At 40.3% G+C, this 6,601-nt stretch overlaps 1 protein-coding gene across 1 annotated transcript in view; it reads left to right on the top strand.

Annotated features, from left to right (window-relative positions):
* Positions 1 to 6,601, top strand: part of GDPD1 (glycerophosphodiester phosphodiesterase domain containing 1) — a 59,040-nt gene that overhangs the window by 2,417 nt on the left and 50,022 nt on the right. The gene's annotated exons all lie outside the window — the stretch shown is intronic.

The raw sequence follows: 6,601 nt of genomic DNA on the forward strand, positions 1-6,601 counted from the left end.
AAAAAAAAAAAAAAAGACAGAGTTGTCGCCCAGTCTGCAGTGCAGTGGCACCATCTTGGCTCACTGCAGCCTCCACCTCCTAGGTTCAAGCGATTCTCCTGCCTCAGCCTCCTGAGTAGCTGTGATTACAGGCTCCTGCCACCACGCACAGCTATTTTTTTGTATTTTGAATAAAGATGAGGTTTCACCATGTTGGCCAGGCTGGTGTCAAACTCCTGACCTCAGGTAATCCACCCGCCTTGGCCACCCAAAGTGCTGGGATTACAGGTGTGAGACACCGCGCTCGGCCAGAAGCAATTTTCAATGATAGTAGTTCTATTCTGGGGATAGGCAGTACACATTACTTTTTTGTGTGTTGTGTTTACTGATTTGCAAAATGTATGCTTACTAAAAACTCCAAAGCAAAACAAAACCAGATCCTTAAAAGCTCTCTAAACTGTCATTGTGAATGATCAAAATTTTATTTTAGAAGAAATACGGGTCACATCTTTGAAATTTTGTAACACTCTGCAGGTGAAAAAACCCAACACTCCATAGGCATTAAAACTGTGCTAGTTCATCACAGCAAGTATAAAATCCAGGATAAGCTAGATCTCAAATTTTTGTTTACTGTTGAAGATACTTTTAAACTATTTTCTTCCTAGATATTAGGTCATTTCAATATTACCTCTTATATAAAATGTCCATTCATTATTTGTAAATGTGGTATCAGTATTTATATATTTAAAGATGTAATGGAACTTTTTGTGATAATCTTATTAAATATCTGCAGACTCAAAATCTGTTTTACCTATATAATGGTCCTACAAGCACTGTAGTAAGTTCCCATGTCAGTGCTTCATACGCTTTTGTTGAATATGTACACTCAATACTACAGTTGAATCCAGAGTGATAGAGGAGATAAAACACTTTGTAATTCAAGATCTACCTCTCTGGCAAATAAGAGACAATGTAACTAGGAAGGAGTCACTCCCGTGATTGCCTTTAATTTTTGTCTTGGACACGGATAATAGCAATCACTGGTCTCTCTGTGCAAATTACTAGTATTTGGGCTTATTCTCTATTGCCATAACAGCAAATACCTGATATTTACTTATTTTTCCCCATAAGTAAGGAAACAGTGATATTTCTTGTAAATTAGATATATGACCATTGAAACATTAATCATGTCATGTGTATAAAGTATATGCACCTGAATTGGTCTACTGCAAAAACACATGCCTGTAATCCCAGCTATTCAAGAGATTGAGGCAGGAGAATCACTTGAACCTGGGAGGCAGAGGTTGCAGTGAGCCGAGATCACGCCATTGCACTCCAGCCCAAGCGACAGTGTGAGACAGTCAGGGCACTCCAAGGGGTTGAATTACAGATGGACAGACGGGTCTTTCTCTCTCCCCCCGCTTTTTTTTTTTTTGAGACAAGTTCTCACTCTGTCACCCAGGCTAGAGTGCAGTGATGCAATCACTGCCATCATGATGAGCTTGACATCATTTAATTCTGAAAGATTTTCCTAATGAACTTGGATGTTAACAAATGTGATTTTTAAAATATTGCATACTGTGTCAACATTTAGAAGACCAGTATGATTCAGTGAATCAATAGTTTCCAAATGACCTGTGCGTGCTATTATAAAATCATGCATGGGTGAAAGATCATTCAAAGTTCAAGATGGGCCAACGGATTTTCACATAATAGAGTATGAAGTGATTACTCATATGGTTCAGATTCCACATTGCAATTAACTTTTAAGAAACTACCACTTGTTGAGCTGGGTGTGGTGGTGCCTACCTGTAGTCTCGGCTATTTGAGAGGCTGAGGCAGGAGGATCACTTGAGCCCAGGAATTTTAGGTTGTTGCTATGATCGTGCCTGTGAATAGCCACTGAACTTCAGCCTGGGGGACAGCAAAACCCTGTCTCTAAAGCAAACAAACAAATTACCACTTAGTGAATTTCGATGCCATATCAAAGAAGACTCTTTCATTTCCAAATACATATCTGTGTGACAATGGGTATATATGAAGCAGATATGAGAATCTTGCTGCTTTCTATTAAGCCAAATATTAAAGAGATTTGCAAAAATATAAAACAATACCACTCTTTTCGTGCATTTTATTTTGAAAACAGTTACTTTTCATAAAATGTTATTTTAACATACAATGTGTTTATTATTTTCTTTCTTTTTTTTTTTTTTTTTTTTTTTTGTGTTTTTTTTTTGAGACGGAGTCTCGCTCTGTCACCCAGGCTGGAGTGCTATGGCCGGATCTCAGCTCACTGCAAGCTCCGCCTCCCGGGTTCACACCATTCTCCTGTCTCAGCCTCCCGGGTAGCTGGGACTACAGGCGCCGCCACGTCGCCCGGCTAGTTTTTTGTATTTTTTAGTAGAGACGGGGTTTCACTGTGTTAGCCAGGATGGTTTCGATCTCCTGACCTCGTGATCCGCCCATCTCGGCCTCCCAAAGTGCTGGGATTACAGGCTTGAGCCACCGCGCCCGGCCTTATTATTTTCTTTCTTTTTTTTTTTTTTTTTTTGGAGACAGAGTCTTGCTGTGTTGCCCAGGTTAGAGTCCAATGGTATGATCTCGGCTCACTGCAACCTCCGCCTCCCAGGTTCAAGCAATCCTCGTGCCTCAGCCTCCTGAATAGCTGGGATTACAGGTGGTGCCACCACACCCAGCTAATTTTTTTTTTTCTTTTTTGTATTTTTAGTAGAGATGGGGTTTTGCCATGTTGCCCAGGCTAGTATCGATCTCCTGAGCTCAGGCAATTAGCCTGCCTTACCTCCCACAGAGCTAGGATTACAGGCATGAGCCACCACACCTGGCCTGTTTTCAAAGCACGGTAGTTAAAAGGATGCAGAAATTAGCCTGAAGGAACTAATGAAATTGACTTTAATCACTTGATGAGGTGGTGGTGTCTGCCAAGCTTTTCCACTGTGAGGTTACTTTTTCTCTTTATAATTAATAAGAGAAAAGGCTCATAATTAATAAGAGGCCACCCACCGCAGCCTCCCAAAGTGCTGGGATTACAGGCATGAGCCACTGTTCTCGGCCAATTTTTGGAGGGAGATACTTTAAAACTAACTACACAAATACCCAACTCCTTAACAAATTGTCAATTCATTTATTAAAATGGATTCAGAATTTATTTTATTTTATTTTATTTTATTTTTTTGAGATGAAGTCTTGCTTTGTCTCCCAGGCTGGAGTGCAGTGGTGTGATCTCAGCTCACAGCAACTTCTGCCTCTAGGGTTCAAGCGATTCTCCTGCCTCTACCTCCCAAGTAGCTGAGACTACAGGTACCTACCACTATGCCCGGCTAATTTTTGTACTTTTAGTAGAGATGGGGTTTCACCATGTTGGCCAGGCTGGTCTGGAACTTCTGACCTCAGATGATCCACCAGCCTCAGCCTCTCAAAGTGCTGGGATTACAGGCATGAGCCACCATGCCCAGCCTGGATTCAGAATTTCTTATTCAATGACTTAAAAATCTGCTCACTATCATTATTTTGATGCTAGCACTGTCCCAGATTTGTCCAGTGAAAGGTCCTTCAAGCTGGCTTTTGTGTTCTTTTAATTTCTTTGCTTTTTGGTACAAGTAGTCAGTAGTTTAACTTAACTTACTGGTAGCCCCTTTAGCACTCTTGTCTTTTTAGAAATATTCTATGGTACTTTGTTTTTGAATATTATCTGAATATAATGTATTTCCGTAGTTTTTGGTCAAAACAAGGGCCAACTAGCCTCATCCAATAAAGGGTCATCTAACCTTGAAAGGGGACTTAAGAAAAAACCTATAACCTTCACATTTACTGCATCTGTTTTCTATCATGCATCAACTCTGGTAACCAAGTGAACCTAAAATCAAACCAGTAGTTTTTTTTTTTTACATGGGTATCTTCCCTCTGCTAAAGTGATAAAATTTTAGCATATTAAAGCTAATATATTTGTTTCTGCATACCTTGTATTTCTGTTGATTATTAATTAGGTCATCATAAAAATACAATCTAACAATATAAAAGAAGCATTTAATATAAATATGTTCAGATGGTATTGTATATAAAACATTTTAATGCTAATACTTAAGTCCTTTAGGTACTTTGAGCAGTACCTTTTTGTGTGTGTGTGTGTGTGTGTGTGTGTGACGGAGTTTTGATCTTGTTGCCCAGGCTGGAGTGCTGTGGCGTGACCTCAGCTCACTACAACTTCCACTGCCTGGGTTCAATCGATTCTCTGTCTCAGCCTCCTGAGTAGCTGGTATTACAGGCATCTGCCACCATACCTGGCTAATTTTTTTTTTTTTTTTTTTTTTTTTGTATTTTACTAGAGATGGGGTTTCCCCATGTTGGCCAGGCTGGTCTTGAACTCCTGACCTCAGGTGATCCACCCACCTCGGCCTCCCAAAGTGTTGGGATTACAGGCATGAACCACCGTGCCCAACCTTAGCAGTACTTTAAACCCTCTTTTTATTGAGAGTTTATTGAATTGTCTCTTTCTATTAAGAAGAAATTGGCTGTTTTTCCAAAGTGTATGGAAATTTATTTCCAAAGTATTTTTCTGTATATTTCATAAATTATTTGGTAATACTAAAATGTTCTAGTTTTAAAACATTTTAGGCTGGGGATGGTGGCACACACCTGTAATCCCAGCACTTTGGGAGGCCGAGGATCACCTGAGGTCAGGAGTTTGAGACCAGCCTGGCCAATGTGTCGAAACCCCGTCTCTACTAACAATTCAAAAATTATCTGGGCATGGTGGCATGTGCTTATAGTCCTGGCTACTTGGGAGGCTGAGGCAGGAGAATCACTTGAACCTGGGAAGTGGAGGTTGCAGTGAGATGAGATTGTGCCACTGCACTCCAGCCTGAGCAACAGAGCAAGACTCCATCTAAAAAAAAAAAAAAAAAATTTTGGGTAGCATGCATAAAGTTAGTTAACTCTTTTACATAGTATATACTATTAGACAATTTTTTATAATTCAATATGTTCACATGAAAATCTATGTCCTTTTTTAAAAATTACAATGTTATTTATTATTACAGTTAATGGACATTTACCAAGTACCTATTCTTTACCAGTTACTATGATAATAGCAATAGTAATAATAATACTAATAATAGCAATAATCCTTTACTTTCATGGAATGTTTACTATAGTATTTCATTGAATCTAACGCCATTGGTTATAAAGTACACAATTTTACATACTGTTAAGAAAGAGACCCCTATAAAAGTTGATTAAAAAAAGAGAAAAACTTGCCAATTAAACTGTTCATTGTACAGCATTAATTGTAAAATACATCTTAACTTCAGAGATGTTAAAAAATGAAAAGCTATCGTTTTAGAATTGAATGGCTGGGCATATTGGCTCACGCCTGTAATCACAGCACTTTCGGAGGCCGAGGCAGGAGGATTACTTGAGCTCAGGAGTTTGAGACCAGCCTGGCCTACACAGTGAAACCCTGTCTCTACTAAAAATACAAAAGAATTAGCCTGGTGTGGTGGCGCACACCTGTAGTTTCAGCTACTCAGGAGGCAGAGGCAGGAGAATTGCTTGAACCCAGGAGGCGGAGGTTGCAGTGAGCCGAGATTGCGCCACTGCACTTCAGCCTGGGCGACAGAGAAAGACTCCATCTCAAAAAAAAAAAAAAAATTGATAACATACAGCAGTTTAAATATTAACTCATTTGATTATACCAATTCTATGAAAGTTTCTTAGGTAGTTTTCCTGAGGTCACACAATTATTAAACAGATTGGAGACCAAGCATCCTAAAACTCCAGCGTCTCACCCTTAACCACTACACTATACTGCCTTCAGTCAAGGTGATTAAAAGACAATCACTTCTTTTAAGCAATTCATGGGAATGGGAGGAGAGAAACAGGTAAATAATTTATGCCATAATATGATAAATGCCTTAGTAGAGCTATGCATAAGAGACTACAGGGATACAGAGGAGAGACTGTTTAACTCTGTCTGAGGAGATGTATGTGTACCAAATACTCTTCTGTCTTTCCTTTGACAAATAAGCAGATATTATAGCTTGAAAATCATGGTTAGGCCAGCCAGGCACAGTGGCTCATGCCTGTAATCCCAGCACTGCGAAACTGAGGCAGGAGGATTGCTTGAGTCCAGGAGTTTGAGACCAGCCTGGGCAACATAGTAAGACCCTGTCTCTAAAAAGAAAATTAACTGAGCGTGGTGGCATGTGCCTGTAGTCCTAGCTACTTGGGAGGCTGAGACCAGAGGATTGCTTGAGCTAGGAGTTTGAGGCTACAGTGAGCTCTGATCATGCCACTGAACTCCAGCCTGGGTGACAGTGTGAGATCCTGTCTCAGGGGAAAAAAAAAAAAATCAGTTTAGGTTCTGTTCGAACCCTCCTGGGTTGCTGTGGCTGTGTTTTAATTTTTGATTTCTACTGTTGCAGCTAAAAAAAAATTCAAAACGGCCAGGCACGGTGGCTCAAGCCTGTAATCCCAGCACTTTGGGAGGCCGAGACGGGCGGATCACAAGGTCAGGAGATTGAGACCATCCTGGCTAACACGGTGAAACCCCGTCTCTACTGAAAAATACAAAAAACTAGCCGGGCGAGGTGGCGGGCACCTGTAT

Source organism: Rhinopithecus bieti, unplaced genomic scaffold (genome assembly GCF_001698545.2).
Source record: "Rhinopithecus bieti isolate Rb0 unplaced genomic scaffold, ASM169854v2 scaffold_57210, whole genome shotgun sequence".
NCBI lineage: Eukaryota > Metazoa > Chordata > Mammalia > Primates > Cercopithecidae > Rhinopithecus > Rhinopithecus bieti.